This window comes from Saimiri boliviensis, chromosome 8 (genome assembly GCF_048565385.1).
Source record: "Saimiri boliviensis isolate mSaiBol1 chromosome 8, mSaiBol1.pri, whole genome shotgun sequence".
Classification (NCBI taxonomy): Eukaryota; Metazoa; Chordata; class Mammalia; order Primates; family Cebidae; genus Saimiri; species Saimiri boliviensis.
In genome coordinates this window covers 82333279-82347537 of record NC_133456.1, presented here as the reverse complement: position 1 = coordinate 82347537, position 14259 = coordinate 82333279, and the positions used below count along the sequence as shown (strand labels likewise).

The window sequence follows — 14259 nt, the reverse complement described above, 5'->3', positions numbered from 1 at the left end:
ATCATGAATAAATAAAGGTTCTCCATTACATAATAAGAACTTATAAAAAATGACAGACTGACACAGTAGAATATTAACTGTAGTTAGAGACAAACATGTTCACCCTGTGACTTTGAGACAGTAACTTCCCTTAGCTTGAGACTCTGTTTCGCCATCTGTACTTGGGATGGAGTGAACCATGAACTCTAAAGGGCCTTCCAGCACCAACATTCTGTGTTCTGATGGCTTTGATTTGACTCGGAAGCCTTAGTGCCACCTGAAGTCAAGTGATAAGGACACATGGGGACACCTGGCAGAGACAGGTTCTGTGTCCAAGGTGATGCAGCAGGTCTGGGGTTTGGGATGCCTGTTCCAAATCTAAATCCAACCTCTCCCTTGGCCGGATATCCTCTTTCCTAAAGGGGACTCATTATCCCGGAGTGGGAGGCTCTTTTCTTTCTTTTCCCATGATTCAGAGGGGTGGGCTTCACTTTCTCTCTGTGTTTGTCTATCCATTTCCCCACCACATCAGCATCAGCCCAGAGCCAGTGCAGCAGGTGACTCTCAACTGTTTGTTGAAGATTGACTTGCGGTTTCATACTTTATTACTTATTAAATTTCTCCTTCTAGACTTGCAAGCACTTTATTTATTTATATATATTATTTTTGAGACAGGGTCTTGCACTCATGCCCAGGCTGGATTGCAATGGCACCGTCTTGCTCACTGCAACCTCTGCCTCCCGCGTTCAAGTCTCGGCCTCCCGAGTAGCTGTGATCACAGGTGTACACAAACATGCTGGGCTAATTTTTGTATTTTTAGTAGAGATGGGGTTTTACCATGTTGGCCAGGCTGGTCTCAAACTCCTGAACTCAGGTAATCCACCTGCATTGGCCTCTCGAAGTGTTGGGATTATAGGCGTGAGCCACTGCCCCTGGCTGCAAGCACTTTAAAGACCGAGCCCTCTGATATCAGATTCGTCTCTCTCGCCCTATGGCTCCTTGTGCACTCACAAGGCCCAGCACACAGTGGGAGCTTGGTAGATGGGAATACACATATTTTGAGTAAGCTGGAAGGATGCCAATACCCATTTTGCTCAGATGGATATTCTTGCTCATGAAGACTCCCAGGATGCCCTGGATCAGTCTCAGTATGTGCCTTCTGCCCACCAGTGAGAGAAACAAGAATGCAACTTGTGCTGTCTGGGGAAGGTGAGGACAATAGCTAGAAACTGACAAGTCCCAGAAACTCTTCGCAGTTTTGACTGAAGATGACACCTTTCATGACCTCAGTCTTTTCTTGCTTTGCAGCCTTGTTTAAAATGGCATTTGGAATATATCCTAATCCTATGCCTCAGAAATGGAAAATATTATCAGACTGTTCATAGCAGCTGTATTCACAATATCCTCAAACTGGAAACAACGTAAATCCACATCAGCAGAAGAATGAGTGGGCAAACTGTGTCTTGCTCTCCTAGAGAATACACTCAGCAATAAAAATGAGCAGACAACATGGGTGAATCTCAATAGCATCATCTAAATAAAAGGAGCCAGACACAGAAGAGTACATACTGTATTATGCTGGGCAAATGTAGTTCTAAAAACAGACAAAACTAATTGAGAGTGATAGAAATCAGAACAGCAATTGCCAGCTAGGTACAGTGGCTCATGCCTGGAATCCCAGCACTTTAGAAAGCTGAGGTGGGAGGATTGCCTAAGGCTGGTAGTTAGAGACCCCATCTCTACAAAAAAAAAAAAAACACCAAAAAACTAGGTGGTGTGGTGGTGCACATCTATAGTCCTAGCTACTGGGGAGGCTGAGGCAGGAGGATCACTTGGAACCCAGGAATTCCAGGTTGCAGAGAACTATGACCCTGATATTGCACTTCAGCTTGGGCAACAGAGTGAGAATTTGTCTCTTAAAAAAAAGAACACTGATTGCCTAGGAGGTGGAGTGGGGTGTGATGGGCTGGAAAGGGGCACTAGGGAACTTTCGGGGGGCAGTAGAAATGCTCTATATCTTGACTGGGGTGGTGAATACAAAACTTATTGTTTGTCAATTAACCCCCAAATTTAAAAAACCCACAGTATTTGGAGCTGAGGTTCCCAGCTTCTCAATGGCCGCCTGTCTCCTGGATGAGACATCAGGAGAGGCAGCTGTGATTCGTGCAGCTGTGGCCACACTGCTGATTTCCTCACATCTGCGGGGGCGGCTCCAGCACGTGGCCCGTTTTTCATCCAGGCACTTTACTGGCACTTGGTGAACGCCTGTCTCTCCCTGGGCTCTGTCCCGAGACCCACAGCAAACTCTCATCCTTCCTCCCATTGGCACTTCTTCAGCTCTCAAATCCTCTCTGTGTTTTCTCTTCTCCAGGCAAATCCCTGGTTTTTCCATGCATGCTTTACAGGATGTGGTTTCTAAACAGTTCTTCCTTGCAGTTTCTCTCTCCTGGATATGCCCCAGCTGCCCAAGGCTCATTTCAAGGATTTTTTGAACGCTTTTGCTGATGAACTTGACTTATACCTTCAAAGCGATTTGGGAGGAGGCAGACTGTGAACCTCTGTCAAGCCCATCAGTTTAAATTTTATTTTTTCAAATAAAGAAGAGAAATGAAAATGTGGTGGGAATTCCACAAAGGCCCCTGCAAATGACTGACACACATGTAGGCAGACAACGTCTTTGTGCGATGCCGGGAGGCTGGTACATTAATAGATAGAATTTGTAGGCTCCCAAGGAGAGGTTAAAGAGGAGAGCACAGGTTCCTTTGAGTCCACTTGGTGCTCCCGTGTCATCTGTCTCCAGACTTAATCAAGTTATCATATCAACCCGGTGTTTCCGGGACCCCAGCTCTCCGTCTGAATGAGGAAAAAATTTGCAGACAAATTTCTAGCAGCAGGAAGTTGGTTCTCTCCTGCGAGGCTGGATAAAAACTACGTATAACCTCTCAAGGCCTCCCTCCCGCTCCTGCTGGGAGTTCAGTTCAAGTGGTCCCCTTATTTGATTACGCCTCTCAGGCCTTCTCTGGTGTAGGTATCCAATTCACTGCCGTGCCCACCGGCTCCCCATGAGGCAGAAAACATTAGAGTCACTCTTTTGTGAAATTATGGGGAGGCTGAGTGGGCCGAGCACTTTTGTGTGTGTGTGCATGCATGCCTGTGTGTGAGGAGACACACAGATGTGTATAAAGAGGAATACCATTTGTTAGCAAACGTAGCGTTGATTTATAATCACCTGCTTTAGTCACAGAATGACTGAGTGGTACCTTAAGTTCTCACGATAAAAAAAAAAAAAAAGAGATGGTGAAAAGAAATCCTTCCTAAGCGCTAAATATATAGATTGCTAAGAATAATTATTATTCTATAACAAATATATATATTATTATTCTTAAGAGCTTGCAAAAGCCTTATAGCATGTATAATTTACAATTAATGGAGCTAATTCTTCCAATACAGTTTTCTTCCATGACTATATCATTCAAATTATGCTGCTAAATATTTTATAATGAGAGTAAAAATTATGATGGCCTTTGTAACTGTTTTCAAGGGAGCATTTATTATTGGGCTGATATTGATGGGTTAGTAGATTTGTGCCTATTCCTCTCTCTTATTCGTTGCTTTATGAGTGTTCAAAAAGTGTGGGAATACATGCTGTGAGCTGTACCCACTCTAGATTGCCTTTTTTCTCTTTTTAGTTTTCTCAAAAATATGAAAGACATACATTTATTTCCCTGCAGAATCACAAAAAAAAAAAAAAAAGAAGAAGAAGAAGAAAAGAAAGAAAAGAAAGGTTAAAAAATCTTTGCAAGGCAATGTTTTGTATTCCTTTTCAGGCAATGTCAACGTCATCGAGGAAGATAATAGTAACATCTTTTTTTTCATCTGCAGGTGCGGAAGACCTACTTACAACCCGAGAGGCGCTTTCAGATCCGCCCAAGTCTTCTGCAGCACGCAGGAGCTAGTCGTGCTGAAAAGAATGAAACTGGACTTGTCCAGGCGAGTTGGGGACAGCGCTGGGCTGGTAAGAAACGGAGTTACCATTCATCTATTCATTCCCAGAGAAAAAGGGAAATACACCCCCTCCCCGAACTCAAGATGCCCATTGATTTATCCCCTTTAGCTGGCAAGACACTCGAGCCCCAATGTCTTCGGGCTCGTAAGCGTTTTTATTGAGAGAAGAAGGTCCCTCCCAGGTTCCCACAGGGGCTTGGAAGTCAGGGGAGCCAGGAGGGGCGGCGGGGGCCGGGCAAGAAGCCGGGCGGCTTTTATTTTGCGCCATAAAGGCCTGCACAATGTCTGCTGGAGTTTCAACAGTTAAAGAGACCCCTGTGCACAAAGGGGCGCTCCGGCTGTAATCAGGAAATAAATTTGATTTTCTGAATTCTTTGGCAGCTGGTGACAAAGGGCCAGGTATGGCGCCGCGGCGCGGGTGATCCTTGCAGAAGGCGGCGCGCGCAGCGGGGCCTGCGGGCCAGGGGGGCAAAGGCGGGGCCGGGCCAGGGGGCCCCGCACTGTCCCTCGTGTGCGCCCAGAGCCCGCAAGGCCGCTGTGGGCGGTGTGGGGCAGAGACACGCTCGCGCCCGAGCCCCCGAGCCCCCGAACCCCAGAGTCCCTGGGCCCCGGCCGCGTGTCGGGCTTTCCCCGCCCAGCCATGGGTTCCAGCGCTGTCCCCTTGGCTGCCCTCGCTGCTCAGGAGCCGAAGCCAGGAGACCGCCTGAGGGACACTTCGCCCTGTCCCAAACCAGGGACTCCAGGGGCCTTCTGCTGGGGCCGCAAGCAACAGAATTTCAGAGCTTAAATCATTTCGTCAAGAAATGCCCATTAACCCAGCACTTCGAGAGGCCGAGGCGGGTGCATCACGAGGTCAGGAGTTCGAGACCAACCTGGCCAAGATGGTGAAACCCCATCTCTACTAAAAATTCAAAAATTAGCTGGGCGTGGTGGCAGACACCTGTAATCCCAGCTACTCGGGAGGCTGAGGCAGGAGAATCTCTTGAACCCGAGAGGTGGAAGTTGAGTTAACTCTTCCCCAATTCAGCCTTTTGCTGGGGCTTTCAGGGGGTCACCAGAGATTCCCTTCTCTGTGAGGTTTATCCAAATCCCCCTGGCTCAATGAACCGAGTTTGCTCACTTGTCTGTGTTTCTCAGGTTGTATTTTGTCATTTAATGTGTCTTACATGCCTGTCCTTCAAGTTCTTCTTTGGCAGAAGTGGATCATCCTTTAATGACAAAGCAGGTGTTGTGGGGACAGGTTATCCCCGGGAAAATAACACTACCTACTAGGTCTCCAAGGGAAGAAATTCATCATTCAAAAGCATTAAACTCTGCCCTCCTCGCTCCCAGCCCTGCTCCGATCTTCTGGGTGTCGTCATCTCCTCCATTGGCTCCTGAGTTGGCTGCTGCACCAACACCCATCAAACTCTCCTGGAACAGGAAGTGACAGCTCACCAGGAGCCCAGAAGGCCCCATGGGCAGAAGCATGGACTTCCTTCTCCTCATGGAGACACAGCTGAGCCATGTTTCCTTGGCACCGCTATGGAACCTTTGGACAGCCACCACCTCAGACAGTAGCCAGACTTTAGGTCCATTCCGTTCATGTCTAAAATGAGACCATCCACAGTGTTGATTTTCTTTATAGGGGACGTCAGGATTCCAGAAAAGCAGACTTGGGAAGCAATAAAATGTTAGCATGCAGCTCACTGAGGCCCTTACACTTGGTTTGGGCAACTCTGTATGTAAAGTCCAATACCTTTAGCTGCTGGTTACAGGTGGCCATATGTTTTGGCCCAGAAATGGGGCTCCCTTGCTAGACTAATTCTTCTGCAGGCTTCATTCATTCACATTCTTCTACTTGACCCTGCCTGTCAGGACCAACAATACCAAATAAAACAAAGTCTCTTGCCTCCTGTCCTCAGAATCTCTCAGAAGCATCCTATTCCCTGCTGGAGCCATTTTATTTCAGGTTGAGCCTTAATTAAAATCAGCCAGATGCGGGATCTGTATGTGTGAGTGTGGACCTGTGTGTGTGAGTGTGGATCATGTGAATGTGGATCTATGTGTGAGTGTGGACCTGTGTATGTGAACATGGACCTGTGTCTGTGAGTGTGGACCTGTGTGTGTGAGTGTGGATCTGTGGATGTGAATGTGGATCTGTGTGTGAGTATGGACCTATGTGTATGAGTGTGGACCTGTGTGTGTGAGTGTGGACCTGTGTGTGAGTGCGGACCTGTGTGTGTGAATGTGGACCTGTGTGTGAGTGTGGACCTGTGTATGTGAGCCTGGTGTTTACGACCAGCAGTGAGAAGCCTGGAAATGAGTTTTGATTAAATAAGAATTTAAATACAGAACAAGTACCCTAGAAATTGTAGCAAGATGAATAATTCTTAACCCAGCACAGTAACAGCAGCTTACAATGTGTGTGTGAATGTGGACCTGCTTGTGTGAGTGTGGTTTTTGTTACATGTGTAGTGCTGATATCAAAAGGAGAGTATTATTGTGATCACAGGATGTCAGGTACAGAAGGTTCTAAATGCTTTGTTGTGTTACATATCTATTGCTGCATAACAAATTATCACAAACTTAGTACTTTAAAACAACACATTTATTATTTCACAGTTCCTGTAGGTCAGGAGTCCAGGCTCAGTTTAATTGATTCCTCTGTTTTAGCTTCTTTTACAATGCTTTAATCCATGGGTCATTCAGGGCTGGGATCTCATCTGAAGCTTGACCAGGGAAGGATCTGCTTCCAAACTCAGGTGATTGTTGACAGAATTTAGTTCCTTGAGGGTTGTTGGCCTGAGGGCCTCAGCTTCTTATGGGCCCTCAGCCAGAGGCCACCCTCAGTTCCTCTCCAGGACCTCTCTCTATGGCATCTTACTCCATCAAAGCCAGCAAGGGAGACAGCTGACAGTGAGAGCCGGCTAGTAAGATGAGTGTTCAAGTCTGCTGTAATATATTAATATCATGACACTGACATCCATCACCATTGCCATATTCTGCTGGTTAGAATCAAGTCAAAGGCTCTGCTCACACTGGAGGGAAGGGATCCCACAAGAGCATGTACACCAGGAAGCATGGCCCATGGAGCCTCCTGGGCGTATGTCTACCATATTCGCTTCACCCACAAGTAAACTGAGGCCCCCAAATGGGGGTGTGTCTTGGTCACAATCTCAGTGAGTTAGTTCAGTGGTTAGACTCAAATCTAGGACAATCCTTCCAAGTCTTGTGCTCTTTCCTCTGTAACATGCCTCCATATGTCAAGTTTCAAATATGCGAAGCCTCTGGTTCTGAAAAGCAGGCCATAGTCTGTACCCAGCAGTCTTTACTGCTCAGGTAACAGTGACCCCAACCACAAAGTCACTGTGGTCCTTCCCTGAGGAATTCAAGGAACCCCTGCACCCTGGGCCCTATAAAATATTCCTAAACCAAAATGGTGGAAACGGTCCCTTTTCCAGATCAATTAAATCAGAAAATTTTCAGAACCTCAGGGTTTGCTCAGTTTCCCACCCCCACTGCCTTAACAAGTGAGAAATCTGAGGTCTAGAAATGAGAAGCGACTTATTCAAGCACGCAGTGAGGACACAGCCTCGTCGTCTTTCTTTTCCACAAATTTCAAGCAACCACAGAGAATGGATTGGCTTGCCTAACCTGGCCGAGGGAGGGCTGGCCAGTGGGATACATGGAGTCAGGACTCAGAGGCCCCCAGGGCCACTCCTGTCCCATCTCTCCCTGCAGCTTTCAGTCTCCAGCTGACCCTGGACCCCAGGGTCGGAGACCAAAAGGAAAACAATCAAATAAGCAACAGTTCGGATCCCAAAAGGCCAGGTTGCCTCTTTCAGGAAAAATCTGCTCAGGCCATGAATTCTGGACGTGCAATGGCTGTTTAAACAGTTCATTCCCAAGAGACCACCCATCACTGAAAGACACCGCTTTGTGTAATATGACCTTAGCGTTGTCTCTGTAATTTCAGTGAGATTACAATTCCCGCCTCAAGAGGTGGGAGCGAAGTCTGATTTTCCATGAAGTGTGTGTGTGTGTTTCTTTTTCTCTGGGTCCAAGTCTTTATCCTGCTAAATCCATTACACTTCTCTGCCTGTCTTCTCTGGAGACAAAAAGTGGCATTTTCTGGCCTCAGGTCACACTGCATTTGGCCAAACATTGTCCCCGCAAAGCTATGAACAAAATTTCCTCCTCCATTTGTGCTCTTCTGAAAGAGACCTCTGGCTGCATTCACTATCCATGGTCCTCAGAGAATAACTGAAGGAACAAATGAAACTAGATATAATGAGTTCTGTGCCAGCTCATCTTGAGTTTCAATGAACTTATCTCTCTGCTGGCTTTGAAGAGCTGAAATCACTCCACGTGCTGGGGATAGTTTAGAGAATACGAAGAATTTGATCCTTGGATGGGCTACGTAGTTGTGATCCCGGGCTACTTTTGAGATTTTTTTTCTCCTGGGCTGAAACAGACTTTCTGAAGGCACTTGTTTTCAAGAGATGTCAGAAATATGCTTCAGAAAAATAACCATCAAATCATTTGGGAAGAAATAAGAAAAGAGCATTTATATTAGCAATAAGATAATCTCTTCTGGGATTCATAACTAATTTAGTGGAAGTGTTTTTCTTTTAAATAAAATCCACATCAGTTATTAGAAGTGGACTGATGTTCAGTGCCGTTTAGGGCCACCAACCTCAGCATTTGCCAAATGCGGACTCAGGGACTCCATCTCTTTGCACATGCTGCTTCCTGTTCTTGGAGAAGCTTCTACCTCCTCTTTCTGACAGCCTCTTCCTACGCATCTGGCAGAGTCCAGCTGCAATGCCCCCTCTTCCGTGAGGGCTGATCCTGTTCCCACTTCCCCAATCTCTCCTCACTGCACAGGGGCGGGCGCCACCCTCTTTGGACTCTCACAGCCTCTTTATATAGCTCTATCTAGGTCTTTACTATATTTGCCCTGGGAGACGGGGATTAACATGAGAATAGAGGTTTTGTTTTGTTCATTTTCATTTTCTCAGGCCTTGGAGGACTCACACAGCTCATCATGGCACAGGCTTGATGGGCAGATGAACTGGCAAATCACTTGGAGGAAAATCTCTTTGGTACATTTTATTCCTAGCTAACAAATGGCTTACTAACACTCCTGTAATACATGCTGCCAGATAGCTAACACCATTGAAAAGATACAGAGCTGCTTTGTGCAAAGATGTGCTTTACGGAAGCTAAAGACTGCCAGGTAGAAATGGAGCATATGAATCACTGCACTCTTGACAACTGAAAAGAACTTATGTCCCTGGTACTGCACATTGCTAATGCTGTCCTACATTTATTTATTGAGCATTCACAGTATGTCCAGACAATATGCTAAGACTACCATAATGTCTTTTGGAGAGAGGTCCTGTTGCGCTCATTTTACAGATTAGAAAACAAAGGCACAGAGATGAGTTGAATCACCCTAGATCACCTGGCTAGTGAGAGAGGCAAGCGTTCAAGCCCCAGCTGCCCCACTCTAGAGCACAGGTCATAACCTCTAAAGGAACACAGAAACTTTGTCCAAGGTATACATGGGCCGAAGTGCAATTTAACATTTATTGAGTGTCTGTGGCACACTGGTTCTTTTCCTGGCACTGTGAATACATAAGTGAAAGGATCAGGTCTCTTCCCTTGAAATTTTCTAAGGAGGGGTGGGGGCGAGAGCTCAGACAAACACACAGTTTATTAGAATGCAGGAGGAAATGCAAGCGTCGTAAAGAGGGATGATGGGCTATACGGGTTCCCAGAGGGAGCATGCAACCATCTGGTGTCATGGATCAGGAAAGGCTTCCTGGAGGAGGTGGCATGTTAGGTGAGCCTTGAAAGATGAGACATCTGTGGGAGAGATCCAGAAAGAGGCTATGGAGGAGGGAATCTTCAGGATGAAGTGGGAGCAGTGGGAAAGAAAGATGAGAGTGTAGGTGGGGCCAGCACAGGGATGCCAAGGGGTCTGCTTGGGAGGTTGGGGCCAATCTGGTGACAGAGTCAGGGGCTATTTTAAATTAGAAGGGAGAAAGATGCTGCTGCCCTGAAGGACGAAGCACTGTTGTGGGTCTGAAGACCCCATAACTAGTGTGAGATGCCTGTGTAAGACTAGTTCAATGTGTCTCTCCTTTCCAAAGTCTTTATCTTCACGGGTGCTTTGTAACAATGCTGTAGACCTCCAGCCCCCACCCCCCGATCCTCCCCTTCCTGCATTACCTCTACACTTTGATTTGAGAGTTCTACAGAACTTTCTTCTTACCCTTCATGTATTTCCCGGTGGTTTGTAGCTTTTTTCTCAGTCACCCCTCCTGATGGCCTGTCACCTGGTTTTGGGTGCTCCTTGTTCCGGTTCTGTGATCACCCTCCAGGCTAGCCTTAGCTGCTCCTCAACGTCTCCAGCAGCACTCAGACATGGGGCCCTGATTTTTAAAAAGTACACAAATGTGCTTTTGGCCTCTCTTAGCCTAGACAAACATGATTAAAACCCCATTGTCTATAAGGCCAACAGAATCTCACTCATGAGAATCCACTTAATGGCTTTATAATGAAGCTCTGCCCAAGTGTTCAACCTGAAGTGTTCGAGGAACAGAACCAGGGACTACAATTTCCACCACAGATCACCCTCTACCTCCGCCGAAATGCACCCATGTCACCTTCCAGCAAGACCTGGGGAGGCAGCCCATTCTTCCATGAAGGGCCTTAGCCTGAGTCACTAGCAGGGCTTAAGTCCAAACCTCCTGAAGAAGCTGAGGCCACACAGCAGGATCTTGGTACACTCACTTCTCTCTGCCCAGTGGCTTCTGCTCACTCATGCCTTCCACTCCCTGTGGCTTAAGGAGATTGAGCAGAAATCCAAAACATTCTTTGAAGGGGTTACATTGGTCATTCACCTTTGAATCCACTTAGCATGGTGCCCTGCACACAGGCGTTATTCAATCAGTAATGCACTTACTGACTTGCTTCCTTCCAGCTGACTAGACTTCATGTACTTGAAATCCATTGCCTAGCATTGCTCTGGTGATCAGCCCCATAAGAGCAGTCTCAGGCATCCTACTTCTGTCACCTGGCTTTGTAGGTCTTATTCCCCAGCACCATCACCACATGCTTAGCTCCTTTCCAAGCCTCCTTCTACTTGTCATGTCCCTCTAAAGCTATCAAGCCAACAACGTGACTCCCCCAGTGGAAGCAATGGATCCGAAAATGCTTCTTAAATTCCAATGTGCTGTGTGAATGTAGAGAAACAACAAAACAACTTAAAATATCCAGGCAAGGAACTGAAAGTGAACTGATGGCAGTAATCTTCCAAGAATAATCACCTTTTAAAACAACCGTTGGTGAGGAATATCTTGCAGATTTTTAGTTGGAAGACAGAATAGATTTCTATCAGTCGTATATTTATGGTTTCTATTTTACCTACTTCTAGAAACTATTTGAGAGACATAGGAGTTATCAGCCAGTGAAAGAGAAAGAACTCATTATGCATTGGCCCCAGCTTTAGAGCTGTGTGACTCGTCCCCTCTCTGTTTTCCATTTATAAAATGAGGGGGTCGGAACAGATAATCTGTAAAGTCTCTTCTGGGCCTGATTGTCTGTGGATTATCGAGAAAACCAAACCATTCTCTTTCTCAATCTCCTCCAGGAGTGAGTTTCCTTTCCACGTGTCTTTTCCTGGCACACATCTCACTATTTGCCATTTTTCAGTATAGTGTTTCCTGACTCACCCATGAGCCCTCACAGGTCAGGACTGTGTCTGGTTTGGCTTCCTGCCATCTTAATTCAGTGCCTGGCCTATAGCAGATGCTCAATACATACTGTCAAATAAATAAATCAGAGTTGCCAAAGGCAGGTGATTAAAAGGTTGGGCTATGGAATGAAACTGAACACTTGTGTACCTGGATAAGACTTTATTGAGAGGAAAAGATTTTAGACAATCAGTTGGAACACTTTCTTCAGGAACTCTTCCCCCTGTCACGTGAGGTTGGTAAATAAAGTAAGCCTAAGAGATAAGTATATCTGTACGGAACTTGGTATTTTAAGCTTGTATTAGTTTTCTGACGTCTTTTTAGATTTAGCTGGTGTTTGTCTGGCCATCCTTGATCTCTGGCAACATTTTAACCCCATAAGCAACTTCACGGCTTGATGGAGAGGAGGCTGCCAAGTATTTCTAGCCACTTGTTCAAGGGTCCCTGGGAAGTTGGGGGTTGGGTGGTTCATCACGCCATCTGAACTAAGGTGAAGCCAAGATGTCATTTCTTAAGTGGAAAACTCAGCCATTCATCCAGATGTTTTGTCTTCGAGGAGTCAATTCCTGACTTTTGTTTCATATATACTTATATATTGCTCAAAGCCCTTATTCTGAGGTATATTGACTTCAAGGAATCCAAGAACACCCATCTCCAAAGTGAATACAAAATGTTGAGGCTGTGCCAAGACTGCAAAGACTGAAAGACTTTCCTTCCTGTCAGAATGACTGGCAGGATTTTAGTTTCATCGCTGCATTTTTTAGGGCAGCTTACACTACGTTTGAATTTACTTTCCCTTTTGAAAAATCAAATGATTTTTCAAAGTGATCCTATTTCATAAATAGGATCATCCAAACAGGTAACATCGTTGAAAGATGCTACAGTTTTGTTAGCAGGAAGACGTCACATGCATCAGTGTCTGAAGGCCTCACCTTCTTTCAGCCCTGGAAAGGATCCTAGGCAGCACAGATGCCAAGGTCTATTGGCTGCTGGGGTCCTAGCCAAGGAGGCACAAGTCCTGAACACATTCAGTGGGCAGAACGTACTCTGTACACCCAAGTCAAGAGTCTGGAAAATGACTGGACAAGAACTCTTCCTTGCTTGGCTGAGCAGATAGAATGAGGAGAAAAAATAAAGAGAAGATGAGGACTGAAGTCATTCAAAAAGTAAAATTCAGAGGCAGATAAGTCGAAAGGGGAAATATTTGTACTGGTATGAAATTGAAGAAATATAGAATTGAGTCTTCAGGGCCCTGTGCAATTGAGTCCAGTCTTCTTTTTAGGTAAATAGGGAAGCAGAGGCTGAGAGAAAGGCTGGGACTGCCCTGGGTCATGGGGCTAGTTAGAGACACACTTGGAATTAGAACCCAGGTGTTCTGATTCCAGTGTTGACAGAACACCATCAAGTCAACCAAAACTTATTTCACTTCGATCATCTATTTTAGCAGAGCCAGAGGGTCGGAGAAGAAAAAACAGCTTAATTAGTTATAATCCACCAATTCCACTGGCCCATGGGTTCCAGTGTCATCCCAGCTGTCCTCCCATGCTCTCCTTGAAGCTTTGCCTCTTGCAAGAGGAAGAATTGGGAATCTCCACTTTGCATCACAGAGGAAACTGTAAAAGCCCCAGCCTGAGCGCTCACCAGGGCAGCCCCTTGGAGAAGACATTATCCAAATCTGTTGTTTCTTTTGAAGGCCCTTTTTCAATCTTTAAACATATAACAATTCAAACATTTCTTAGGTCGCATATGTCTCTTTATTTGACCGGGTGGCAGATAGGATTTTTGAAGAATTAACTGATAGATTCTCATTCTCCCGTTCCCCCACCTCTGTCCTGAACAGACACACACATCCAGGATTTCCTTCTGTCTTAAGGCCCTTTCTCTCTAGTTTAACAAACTGGGGCCTAATCCCATCAGTGGCTGCTTCCAGGAAGGGTGTGGCAGCTGAAGGCTGAGAGCCAAGAGTCTCTCAATTTCTGCCACAATGTTTACCGGGGAGTAGCAGTGAACAAAGCTGGAAGAGTGAGTGGCTGGTGTCAGCTTATGAAAGCATTAAATGCCAAGTGAAAGAGTTTTTTCTTGACGCTATAGACCATGAAATGGTCAGAAAAGTCTTTAAAGGGAGAAATAGCATGATGAGATTTTGTGTTTAGAAAAAATTGTGGTTGAACTGTGGAGAATAGGGGGAAGCAGAGAGAGTTTAGCAGGAGGCTGACCAATTACTGGGCAATGTCAGAGGAAAATGTGCTGATGCCTTGACCTTGGGGGTTTCCAGAGAGGGCTTTAAAAGGAGATGGGTCTAGTAGACAATGAAAAAATGCAAGGGAGCCTCTAAAGGATCTGGCTATGATGAGCGTGGAGAGATGGAGGCGGCCATGAGGTTGCGAAGGAGGAAGTGGGCTAGGGGAAGTCCATGAGATGAGATGTCGGGGGGGCACGGGGCAGCGGGGGAGAGGGTTTGGAGAGTTTCATTTTGGGTGCATTGAGTTAAGGAGCTTGTGAGCCCTGAGAGTGGACACACCTTCCAGGG

At 46.1% G+C, this 14259-nt stretch overlaps 1 long non-coding RNA gene across 2 annotated transcripts in view; it reads left to right on the top strand.

The window, feature by feature from the left end:
- LOC101048318 (uncharacterized) overlaps positions 1-5969 on the top strand; it is a 44402-nt gene extending 38433 nt beyond the window's left edge. The window contains exons 1-3 of one of the 2 annotated variants that reach the window (XR_012518668.1): positions 2468-2522; positions 3862-3994; positions 5317-5969. This is a non-coding gene — a long non-coding RNA (uncharacterized LOC101048318). Of the gene's footprint in view, positions 1-2467; positions 2523-3861; positions 3995-5316 lie in introns of those variants that run through there. The other variant, XR_165334.3, reaches the window with a different exon arrangement.
- The last annotated feature ends 8290 nt before the right edge of the window (positions 5970-14259 follow it).